At 44.6% G+C, this 12,381-nt stretch overlaps 7 non-coding genes across 7 annotated transcripts; all 7 read left to right on the top strand.

Moving 5' to 3' along the window:
- The first annotated feature begins 677 nt into the window (after positions 1-677).
- trnar-ucg (transfer RNA arginine (anticodon UCG)) lies at positions 678-750 on the top strand. The gene has a single exon. It is a non-coding gene; the product is annotated as a tRNA-Arg (tRNA).
- A 1,383-nt stretch (positions 751-2,133) lies between these two features.
- Positions 2,134-2,215, top strand: trnas-aga (transfer RNA serine (anticodon AGA)). Its single transcript has one exon. It is a non-coding gene; the product is annotated as a tRNA-Ser (tRNA).
- Positions 2,216-4,342: 2,127 nt separating this feature from the next.
- trnar-ucg (transfer RNA arginine (anticodon UCG)) lies at positions 4,343-4,415 on the top strand. Its single transcript has one exon. It is a non-coding gene; the product is annotated as a tRNA-Arg (tRNA).
- Positions 4,416-5,812: 1,397 nt separating this feature from the next.
- trnas-aga (transfer RNA serine (anticodon AGA)) lies at positions 5,813-5,894 on the top strand. The gene has a single exon. It is a non-coding gene; the product is annotated as a tRNA-Ser (tRNA).
- Positions 5,895-8,021: 2,127 nt separating this feature from the next.
- On the top strand, positions 8,022-8,094 carry trnar-ucg (transfer RNA arginine (anticodon UCG)). The gene has a single exon. It is a non-coding gene; the product is annotated as a tRNA-Arg (tRNA).
- Positions 8,095-9,491: 1,397 nt separating this feature from the next.
- trnas-aga (transfer RNA serine (anticodon AGA)) lies at positions 9,492-9,573 on the top strand. Its single transcript has one exon. It is a non-coding gene; the product is annotated as a tRNA-Ser (tRNA).
- Positions 9,574-11,700: 2,127 nt separating this feature from the next.
- trnar-ucg (transfer RNA arginine (anticodon UCG)) lies at positions 11,701-11,773 on the top strand. The gene has a single exon. It is a non-coding gene; the product is annotated as a tRNA-Arg (tRNA).
- The last annotated feature ends 608 nt before the right edge of the window (positions 11,774-12,381 follow it).

Genomic DNA, 12,381 nt, shown 5'->3' with positions numbered 1-12,381 from the left:
TGTGTGGAGTCAGTGGAGATAGAGGAAGCACTAAATAAATATTTTTCGACAGAGTTCGCTATAGATAATGAAAATGTTGGCGAGGAAGATACAGAGATACTTGCGTCTAGACTAGAAGAGATTGAGGTTCACAAGGAAGAGATATTAGAAATACTGCAGAGTGTGAAAATAGATAAGTCAGCTGGGCCGGATGGGATCTATCTGATGTTGTTTAGCAAATGCACTGCAGGAAGGTACAAATCAAGCTGATGCGAACAACGGCTCGTTTTGAGCCGCTAATTTGCAGTGAAGTGGCGGCGCCAATAAAAGGTGTCATGCAGCTCGTCTAATTCCACATCCTGAGCTCGAAATGAGCAGATGTCTCTCGCTGAGTTTCGGCAGGGTCTTGCTTAGACGACACCATGACACGTTTTCACTGGAGTAGATCATGAAATCGCGTCGTGAATGTGAATAAAACGATGGGCACTTCCAGCAGAGAAGGAGGCGACCCTGAAGCAGGCAGCTCTGGACAAATGTTTCTCCTTTGCCAGTGAAAGGCACTGCTTCACAAATTGGAAACTTCGAAGTGAAGCAGTGTTGGTGATTATCTTCGCTGCTTGTTCACCTTTTTAATTCTGATTCCGTGAAAGTCCATGGCATTACATATCGACATTCTGCCGCTGCCGTGCGTGTCTATTGGGCCAGTAGCGTAATGGATAACGCGTCTGACTTCGGATCAGAAGATTGTAGGTTCGAGTCCTACCTGGCTCGTGGGGAATGTCTCACTTTAACCGTGCCCCTCGTTGACGCTCCCCTGCCGGGACGTCGCTTCTGTGCTTCCGCATTTAAAACTTGTCCATTTCAAATTCCAGCTCACCACAACGGAGACCTCTGTCGGTTTGGGGGTGCCTTTCTGTGTGTCTCCCTTTGTGGGTGAAAATGAGCATGAGTTCCTCAAAAGAGTGACAAGTCGTTGTGGAAGTGTCATACATCTGTACCATTTAAGAACACAGGATAAAGTCATTGACATTTGCCCTGGGAACATTAGAACACACGACACTTTGGGCCAAAGTTGGAAACTGCGACTGGAATAGATGGCTCTCTGATCAGGCGGAATGGCCTTTTCCCACTTTGTAAATCTACGAAGACAAGTTGAAAATAATCTGCAACGAAAATGTTCATAAAGGGTGTTTTATTTACACTAAATACGATAGTATCTATCGCCTTGTCTTGTTATTTACTTGTGAAGATTCGGTACTCTCAGCACCGTGGCCCGGATCGTATTCCCGCTCATGGAATGGGTGTATTGTTCAGCTAACATATCGGTGTACCAGTACTTCTGCCGATTTTCCGATGCTAGCAGCTCATTGGTTTTGTCCAAAACATTATGAATGTTAACATAATACAAATAGCTGCAGTTGCTGGAAATCTGAGCCTAAAACGAAAATTGTTTGCGGAACGCAGAAAGACTGGCAACAGAAACATCGACTTTCCTGCTCCTCGGATGCTGCTGTGCTTTTCCAGCATTTTCTGATCTAAAATCAGGTTTCCAGCATCTGCAGTCCTCACTCCTGCCGAGTTCCTTCAGTGTCGCTGGTTCCCAATTCAAGAACTCCATCTCTGGCGGTTTCATATCTGTACCTCCATGCTGTGGAATTGAAGAGTGAAGAAAAGTAACTCACCCCCTCCATCTCTGGGGTAATTAGGGGCTGAAAGTGAATCGTATCACATTGAAGTATATCTACAAGCGACTTGATCTCTGTCTTTTATTGGGAACCATCTCTTTCATTGTAACCATCAGGAAAGACCATTTCGTTCGCTAAATAAAGAAATGAATATGTCACTAACCTTTGTTTGTTTCATGTCCAAGAATACTCAGATCAATAGCTCCCTTGATTACCTCTGCTGGTCATGTTCGCAAAGAGATCGAGCAAATTGCCAAGTGTGATTTTCCTTTCAATAAATAATTTTGACTCAATTTTGCTGCAAATATCTTTTCCTAACTTTGTGCTTTTCTTCTTTGACATTGGTGTCTCGCACCTTACAAATGACAGCAAAGGTATGAATGGAGATGGAAACATTTCACTCAAGTCAGCGGCAGCTTTCAATGAGATCACGACTGATTTGGTCAGTGCTCAGGGTGCGGTGCCGTCTGTAGTCATGGCCGAGTGGTTAAGGCGATGGATTAGAAATCCATTGGGGTTTCCCCACGTAGGTTCGAATCCTGCTGACTACGTTATCCGTGTTTTGCTGCTGGAACAATTCAAAGTTCCGAAAGCCTGTTTTGCAAACCAGGCCTGTAATTTGATGAGACTTGAGAAACTCGAGTTCTTCATCAGAAATGCTCCACATTTAAAACATTATCTCTGTTTCTCTTTCCAGATACACTGCTCGACACATCGGATTTCTGCAGTTGTTATTGAACGCCCTGAGCAGAAGTGCTGCTTTTCATTAGATTCCTTTAATCCCTTGTCCTCTGTTCTCTGACTCTGGTCATTGGCAACACTTCCTCTTGCTCGTCAGAGTGCTCATTCCCCACCGCTCCGTCTCCCATCATTACAAACAACCGCAGGAAATTGCCACTTAACCATCTTTGTTCCAAAGTGAAACTCACCAGCCTAGGAACTCTCTCCACCAAATGGGACTTCTCATCCCTGGACATGGAAAAGCCAGAGGATTGTGAAGAGATACTCTGAACATATTGTCAGTTGGCAGTTGGAAAAATGTTTAGGAAGCAAACCATATAATTTAGGCTCCAGCTTTGGAAATCTTGAGAAACTCTTTGGGAAATGGAATCACAGGAGATTGAAGAAGTGTAAATTGTCAGTCCGAGTAGAGGAAGGGACATTGACTCTGATGTTCTCGGCACAGGAATTGATCTGAGACATTGAAAGAATTCTCGCTCCCGTACGTGAGCAATACAAACTTCATCTGGACGGTGGGACAATGAAAAACTCTGGAACACTCAAGACAATATCCAAATATTGACTGAGATCACGACAGTACGAGTACGATAGATGGGTCAGTTTTTGTCCAGTGTGTGCGGGAGGGATTCCTGACACAGTATGTAGACATGCCTTCAAGGGAAGAAGCCACTTTCGATTTAGTACTGGGTAACGAGCCTGGCCAGGTTTTAGATTTGGAAGTAGGTGAGCACTGTGGAGACAGCGATCACAATTCTCTCAGGTTTACTTTCGTGATGGAAAGGGATAGGTGTACTCCACGGAGCAAGAGTTTCAGCTGGTGGAAGGGAAATCACGATGCAATGAGGTAAGATTTAGGAAGCGCAGAGTTGGGTAGGAAACTGTAGGGGGTGAGCACATTAAAAATGTGAAGCTTAGTCAAGGAAAAGCTCCTGTGTGTCCTCGATAAGTATGTACCTGTCAGGCAGGGAGGAAGATATAGAACGCGTGAGCCGTGGTTTACTAAGGAAGGTGGAATCCCTGGTCAAGAAGAACAAGAAGTCTTATGTTAGGACAAAACGTGAAAACTCAGTTAGAGCGCTCGAGGTTTCCAACGATCTCAGGAAAGACCTAAAAAGAGAGCTGGGAAGAGCCAGGAGGAGACATGAGAAGTTGTTGGCAGATAGGATCAGGGTTAACGCTAAGGCTTTCCATAGGTATGTCAGGAATAAAAGAATGACGAGAGTTAAATTTGGGACAATCAAGGATAATAGTGGGAAGTCGTGTGTGGAGTCAGTGGAGATAGAGGAAGCACTAAATAAATATTTTTCGACAGAGTTCGCTATAGATAATGAAAATGTTGGCGAGGAAGATACAGAGATACTTGCGTCTAGACTAGAAGAGATTGAGGTTCACAAGGAAGAGATATTAGAAATACTGCAGAGTGTGAAAATAGATAAGTCAGCTGGGCCGGATGGGATCTATCTGATGTTGTTTAGCAAATGCACTGCAGGAAGGTACAAATCAAGCTGATGCGAACAACGGCTCGTTTTGAGCCGCTAATTTGCAGTGAAGTGGCGGCGCCAATAAAAGGTGTCACGCAGCTCGTCTAATTCCACATCCTGAGCTCGAAATGAGCAGATGTCTCTCGCTGAGTTTCGGCAGGGTCTTGCTTAGACGACACCATGACACGTTTTCACTGGAGTAGATCATGAAATCGCGTCGTGAATGTGAATAAAACGATGGGCACTTCCAGCAGAGAAGGAGGCGACCCTGAAGCAGGCAGCTCTGGACAAATGTTTCTCCTTTGCCAGTGAAAGGCACTGCTTCACAAATTGGAAACTTCGAAGTGAAGCAGTGTTGGTGATTATCTTCGCTGCTTGTTCACCTTTTTAATTCTGATTCCGTGAAAGTCCATGGCATTACATATCGACATTCTGCCGCTGCCGTGCGTGTCTATTGGGCCAGTAGCGTAATGGATGACGCGTCTGACTTCGGATCAGAAGATTGTAGGTTCGAGTCCTACCTGGCTCGTGGGGAATGTCTCACTTTAACCGTGCCCCTCGTTGACGCTCCCCTGCCGGGACGTCGCTTCTGTGCTTCCGCATTTAAAACTTGCATTTGTCTTATTGTCCATTTCAAATTCCAGGCCACCACAACGGAGACCTCTGTCGGTTTGGGGGTGCCTTTCTGTGTGTCTCCCTTTGTGGGTGAAAATGAGCATGAGTTCCTCAAAAGAGTGACAAGTCGTTGTGGAAGTGTCATACATCTGTGCCATTTAAGAACACAGGATAAAGTCATTGACATTTGCCCTGGGAACATTACAACACACGACACTTTGGGCCAAAGTTGGAAACTGCGACTGGAATAGATGGCTCTCTGATCAGGCGGAATGGCCTTTTCCCACTTTGTAAATCTACGAAGACAAGTTGAAAATAATCTGCAACGAAAATGTTCATAAAGGGTGTTTTATTTACACTAAATACGATAGTATCTATCGCCTTGTCTTGTTGTTTACTTGTGAAGATTCGGTACTCTCAGCACCGTGGCCCGGATCGTATTCCCGCTCATGGAATGGTTGTATTGTTCAGCTAACATATCGGTGTACCAGTACTTCTGCCGATTTTCCGATGCTAGCAGCTCATTGGTTTTGTCCAAAACATTATGAATGTTAACATAATACAAATAGCTGCAGTTGCTGGAAATCTGAGCCTAAAACGAAAATTGTTTGCGGAACGCAGAAAGACTGGCAACAGAAACATCGACTTTCCTGCTCCTCGGATGCTGCTGTGCTTTTCCAGCATTTTCTGATCTAAAATCAGGTTTCCAGCATCTGCAGTCCTCACTCCTGCCGAGTTCCTTCAGTGTCGCTGGTTCCCAATTCAAGAACTCCATCTCTGGCGGTTTCATATCTGTACCTCCATGCTGTGGAATTGAAGAGTGAAGAAAAGTAACTCACCCCCTCCATCTCTGGGGTAATTAGGGGCTGAAAGTGAATCGTATCACATTGAAGTATATCTACAAGCGACTTAATCTCTGTCTTTTATTGGGAACCATCTCTTTCATTGTAACCATCAGGAAAGACCATTTCGTTCGCTAAATAAAGAAATGAATATGTCACTAACCTTTGTTTGTTTCATGTCCAAGAATACTCAGATCAATAGCTCCCTGGATTACCTCTGCTGGTCATGTTCGCAAAGAGATCGAGCAAATTGCCAAGTGTGATTTTCCTTTCAATAAATAATTTTGACTCAATTTTGCTGCAAATATCTTTTCCTAACTTTGTACTTTTCTTCTTTGACATTGGTGTCTCGCACCTTACAAATGACAGCAAAGGTATGAATGGAGATGGAAACATTTCACTCAAGTCAGTGGCAGCTTTCAATGAGATCACGACTGATTTGGTCAGTGCTCAGGGCGCGGTGCCGTCTGTAGTCATGGCCGAGTGGTTAAGGCGATGGATTAGAAATCCATTGGGGTTTCCCCACGTAGGTTCGAATCCTGCTGACTACGTTATCCATGCTTTGCAGCTGGAACAATTCAAAGTTCAGAAAGGCTGTTTTGCAAACCAGGCCTGTAATTTGATGAGACTTGAGAAACTCGAGTTCTTCATCAGAAATGCTCCACATTTAAAACATTATCTCTGTTTCTCTTTCCAGATACACTGCTCGACACATCGGGTTTCTGCAGTTGTTATTGAACGCCCTGAGCAGAAGTGCTGCTTTTCATTAGATTCCTTTAATCCCTTGTCCTCTGTTCTCTGACTCTGGTCATTGGCAACACTTCCTCTTGCTCGTCAGAGTGCTCATTCCCCACCGCTCCGTCTCCCATCATTACAATCAACCGCAGGAAATTGCCACTTAACCATCTTTGTTCCAAAGTGAAACTCACCAGCCTAGGAACTCTCTCCACCAAATGGGACTTCTCATCCCTGGACATGGAAAAGCCAGAGGATTGTGAAGAGATACTGTGAACATATTGTCAGTTGGCAGTTGGAAAAATGTTTAGGAAGCAAACCATATAATTTAGGCTCCAGTTTTGGAAATCTTGAGAAACTCTTTGGGAAATGGAATCACAGGAGATTGAAGAAGTGTAAATTGTCAGTCCAAGTAGAGGAAGGGACATTGACTCTGATGTTCTCGGCACAGGAATTGATCTGAGACATTGAAAGAATTCTCGCTCCCGTACGTGAGCAAAACAAACTTCATCTGGACGGTGGGACAATGAAAACCTCTGGAACACTCAAGACAATATCCAAATATTGACTGAGATCACGACAGTACGAGTACGATAGATGGGTCAGTTTTTGTCCAGTGTGTGCGGGAGGGATTCCTGACACAGTATGTAGACATGGCTTCAAGGGAAGAAGCCACTTTCGATTTAGTACTGGGTAACGAGCCTGGCCATGTTTTAGATTTGGAAGTAGGTGAGCACTGTGGAGACAGCGATCACAATTCTCTCAGGTTTACTTTCGTGATGGAAAGGGATAGGTGTACTCCACGGAGCAAGAGTTTCAGCTGGTGGAAGGGAAATCACGATGCAATGAGGTAAGCTTTAGGAAGCGCAGAGTTGGGTAGGTAACTGTAGGGGGTGAGCACATTAAAAATGTGAAGCTTATTCAAGGAAAAGCTCCTGTGTGTCCTCGATAAGTATGTACCTGTCAGGCAGGGAGGAAAATATAGAACGCGTGAGCCGTGGTTTACTAAGGAAGGTGGAATCCCTGGTCAAGAAGAACAAGAAGTCTTATGTTAGGACAAAACGTAAAAACTCAGTTAGAGCGCTCGAGGTTTCCAACGATCTCAGGAAAGACCTAAAAAGAGAGCTGGGAAGAGCCAGGAGGAGACATGAGAAGTTGTTGGCAGATAGGATCAGAGTTAACGCTAAGGCTTTCCATAGGTATGTCAGGAATAAAAGAATGACGAGAGTTAAATTTGGGACAATCAAGGATAATAGTGGGAAGTCGTGTGTGGAGTCAGTGGAGATAGAGGAAGCACTAAATAAATATTTTTCCACAGAGTTCGCTATAGATAATGAAAATGTTGGCGAGGAAGATACAGAGATACTTGCGTCTAGACTAGAAGAGATTGAGGTTCACAAGGAAGAGATATTAGAAATACTGCAGAGTGTGAAAATAGATAAGTCAGCTGGGCCGGATGGGATCTATCTGATGTTGTTTAGCAAATGCACTGCAGGAAGGTACAAATCAAGCTGATGCTAACAACGGCTCGTTTTGAGCCGCTAATTTGCAGTGAAGTGGCGGCGCCAATAAAAGGTGTCACGCAGCTCGTCTAATTCCACATCCTGAGCTCGAAATGAGCAGATGTCTCTCGCTGAGTTTCGGCAGGGTCTTGCTTAGACGACACCATGACACGTTTTCACTGGAGTAGATCATGAAATCGCGTCGTGAATGTGAATAAAACGATGGGCACTTCCAGCAGAGAAGGAGGCGACCCTGAAGCAGTCAGCTCTGGACAAATGTTTCTCCTTTGCCAGTTAAAGGCACTGCTTCACAAATTGGAAACTTGGAAGTGAAGCAGTGTTGGTGATTATCTTCGCTGCTTGTTCACCATTTTAATTCTGATTCCGTGAACGTCCATGGCATTACATATCGACATTCTGCCGTTGCTGTGCGTCTCTATTGGGCCAGTAGCGTAATGGATAACGCGTCTGACTTCGGATCATAAGTTTGTAGGTTCGAGTCCTACCTGGCTCGTGGGGAATGTCTCACTTTAACCGTGCCCCTCGTTGACGCTCCCCTGCCGGGACGTCGCTTCTGTGCTTCCGCATTTAAAACTTGCATTTGTCTTATTGTCCATTTCAAATTCCAGGCCACCACAACGGAGACCTCTGTCGGTTTGGGGGTGCCTTTCTGTGTGTCTCCCTTTGTGGGTGAAAATGAGCATGAGTTCCTCAAAAGAGTGACAAGTCGTTGTGGAAGTGTCATACATCTGTGCCATTTAAGAACACAGGATAAAGTCATTGACATTTGCCCTGGGAACATTACAACACACGACACTTTGGGCCAAAGTTGGAAACTGCGACTGGAATAGATGGCTCTCTGATCAGGCGGAATGGCCTTTTCCCACTTTGTAAATCTACGAAGACAAGTTGAAAATAATCTGCAACGAAAATGTTCATAAAGGGTGTTTTATTTACACTAAATACGATAGTATCTATCGCCTTGTCTTGTTGTTTACTTGTGAAGATTCGGTACTCTCAGCACCGTGGCCCGGATCGTATTCCCGCTCATGGAATGGTTGTATTGTTCAGCTAACATATCGGTGTACCAGTACTTCTGCCGATTTTCCGATGCTAGCAGCTCATTGGTTTTGTCCAAAACATTATGAATGTTAACATAATACAAATAGCTGCAGTTGCTGGAAATCTGAGCCTAAAACGAAAATTGTTTGCGGAACGCAGAAAGACTGGCAACAGAAACATCGACTTTCCTGCTCCTCGGATGCTGCTGTGCTTTTCCAGCATTTTCTGATCTAAAATCAGGTTTCCAGCATCTGCAGTCCTCACTCCTGCCGAGTTCCTTCAGTGTCGCTGGTTCCCAATTCAAGAACTCCATCTCTGGCGGTTTCATATCTGTACCTCCATGCTGTGGAATTGAAGAGTGAAGAAAAGTAACTCACCCCCTCCATCTCTGGGGTAATTAGGGGCTGAAAGTGAATCGTATCACATTGAAGTATATCTACAAGCGACTTGATCTCTGTCTTTTATTGGGAACCATCTCTTTCATTGTAACCATCAGGAAAGACCATTTCGTTCGCTAAATAAAGAAATGAATATGTCACTAACCTTTGTTTGTTTCATGTCCAAGAATACTCAGATCAATAGCTCCCTTGATTACCTCTGCTGGTCATGTTCGCAAAGAGATCGAGCAAATTGCCAAGTGTGATTTTCCTTTCAATAAATAATTTTGACTCAATTTTGCTGCAAATATCTTTTCCTAACTTTGTGCTTTTCTTCTTTGACATTGGTGTCTCGCACCTTACAAATGACAGCAAAGGTATGAATGGAGATGGAAACATTTCACTCAAGTCAGCGGCAGCTTTCAATGAGATCACGACTGATTTGGTCAGTGCTCAGGGTGCGGTGCCGTCTGTAGTCATGGCCGAGTGGTTAAGGCGATGGATTAGAAATCCATTGGGGTTTCCCCACGTAGGTTCGAATCCTGCTGACTACGTTATCCGTGTTTTGCTGCTGGAACAATTCAAAGTTCCGAAAGCCTGTTTTGCAAACCAGGCCTGTAATTTGATGAGACTTGAGAAACTCGAGTTCTTCATCAGAAATGCTCCACATTTAAAACATTATCTCTGTTTCTCTTTCCAGATACACTGCTCGACACATCGGATTTCTGCAGTTGTTATTGAACGCCCTGAGCAGAAGTGCTGCTTTTCATTAGATTCCTTTAATCCCTTGTCCTCTGTTCTCTGACTCTGGTCATTGGCAACACTTCCTCTTGCTCGTCAGAGTGCTCATTCCCCACCGCTCCGTCTCCCATCATTACAAACAACCGCAGGAAATTGCCACTTAACCATCTTTGTTCCAAAGTGAAACTCACCAGCCTAGGAACTCTCTCCACCAAATGGGACTTCTCATCCCTGGACATGGAAAAGCCAGAGGATTGTGAAGAGATACTCTGAACATATTGTCAGTTGGCAGTTGGAAAAATGTTTAGGAAGCAAACCATATAATTTAGGCTCCAGCTTTGGAAATCTTGAGAAACTCTTTGGGAAATGGAATCACAGGAGATTGAAGAAGTGTAAATTGTCAGTCCGAGTAGAGGAAGGGACATTGACTCTGATGTTCTCGGCACAGGAATTGATCTGAGACATTGAAAGAATTCTCGCTCCCGTACGTGAGCAATACAAACTTCATCTGGACGGTGGGACAATGAAAAACTCTGGAACACTCAAGACAATATCCAAATATTGACTGAGATCACGACAGTACGAGTACGATAGATGGGTCAGTTTTTGTCCAGTGTGTGCGGGAGGGATTCCTGACACAGTATGTAGACATGGCTTCAAGGGAAGAAGCCACTTTCGATTTAGTACTGGGTAACGAGCCTGGCCAGGTTTTAGATTTGGAAGTAGGTGAGCACTGTGGAGACAGCGATCACAATTCTCTCAGGTTTACTTTCGTGATGGAAAGGGATAGGTGTACTCCACGGAGCAAGAGTTTCAGCTGGTGGAAGGGAAATCACGATGCAATGAGGTAAGATTTAGGAAGCGCAGAGTTGGGTAGGAAACTGTAGGGGGTGAGCACATTAAAAATGTGAAGCTTAGTCAAGGAAAAGCTCCTGTGTGTCCTCGATAAGTATGTACCTGTCAGGCAGGGAGGAAGATATAGAACGCGTGAGCCGTGGTTTACTAAGGAAGGTGGAATCCCTGGTCAAGAAGAACAAGAAGTCTTATGTTAGGACAAAACGTGAAAACTCAGTTAGAGCGCTCGAGGTTTCCAACGATCTCAGGAAAGACCTAAAAAGAGAGCTGGGAAGAGCCAGGAGGAGACATGAGAAGTTGTTGGCAGATAGGATCAGGGTTAACGCTAAGGCTTTCCATAGGTATGTCAGGAATAAAAGAATGACGAGAGTTAAATTTGGGACAATCAAGGATAATAGTGGGAAGTCGTGTGTGGAGTCAGTGGAGATAGAGGAAGCACTAAATAAATATTTTTCGACAGAGTTCGCTATAGATAATGAAAATGTTGGCGAGGAAGATACAGAGATACTTGCGTCTAGACTAGAAGAGATTGAGGTTCACAAGGAAGAGATATTAGAAATACTGCAGAGTGTGAAAATAGATAAGTCAGCTGGGCCGGATGGGATCTATCTGATGTTGTTTAGCAAATGCACTGCAGGAAGGTACAAATCAAGCTGATGCGAACAACGGCTCGTTTTGAGCCGCTAATTTGCAGTGAAGTGGCGGCGCCAATAAAAGGTGTCACGCAGCTCGTCTAATTCCACATCCTGAGCTCGAAATGAGCAGATGTCTCTCGCTGAGTTTCGGCAGGGTCTTGCTTAGACGACACCATGACACGTTTTCACTGGAGTAGATCATGAAATCGCGTCGTGAATGTGAATAAAACGATGGGCACTTCCAGCAGAGAAGGAGGCGACCCTGAAGCAGGCAGCTCTGGACAAATGTTTCTCCTTTGCCAGTGAAAGGCACTGCTTCACAAATTGGAAACTTCGAAGTGAAGCAGTGTTGGTGATTATCTTCGCTGCTTGTTCACCTTTTTAATTCTGATTCCGTGAAAGTCCATGGCATTACATATCGACATTCTGCCGCTGCCGTGCGTGTCTATTGGGCCAGTAGCGTAATGGATGACGCGTCTGACTTCGGATCAGAAGATTGTAGGTTCGAGTCCTACCTGGCTCGTGGGGAATGTCTCACTTTAACCGTGCCCCTCGTTGACGCTCCCCTGCCGGGACGTCGCTTCTGTGCTTCCGCATTTAAAACTTGCATTTGTCTTATTGTCCATTTCAAATTCCAGGCCACCACAACGGAGACCTCTGTCGGTTTGGGGGTGCCTTTCTGTGTGTCTCCCTTTGTGGGTGAAAATGAGCATGAGTTCCTCAAAAGAGTGACAAGTCGTTGTGGAAGTGTCATACATCTGTGCCATTTAAGAACACAGGATAAAGTCATTGACATTTGCCCTGGGAACATTACAACACACGACACTTTGGGCCAAAGTTGGAAACTGCGACTGGAATAGATGGCTCTCTGATCAGGCGGAATGGCCTTTTCCCACTTTGTAAATCTACGAAGACAAGTTGAAAATAATCTGCAACGAAAATGTTCATAAAGGGTGTTTTATTTACACTAAATACGATAGTATCTATCGCCTTGTCTTGTTGTTTACTTGTGAAGATTCGGTACTCTCAGCACCGTGGCCCGGATCGTATTCCCGCTCATGGAATGGTTGTATTGTTCAGCTAACATATCGGTGTACCAGTACTTCTGCCGATTTTCCGATGCTAGCAGCT

This window comes from Chiloscyllium punctatum, chromosome 13, assembly GCF_047496795.1.
Source record: "Chiloscyllium punctatum isolate Juve2018m chromosome 13, sChiPun1.3, whole genome shotgun sequence".
In the NCBI taxonomy this organism is placed as follows: Eukaryota; Metazoa; Chordata; class Chondrichthyes; order Orectolobiformes; family Hemiscylliidae; genus Chiloscyllium; species Chiloscyllium punctatum.
Note: the sequence above shows the minus strand (reverse complement) of the source record. Positions and strands in the feature narration are given on the sequence as shown.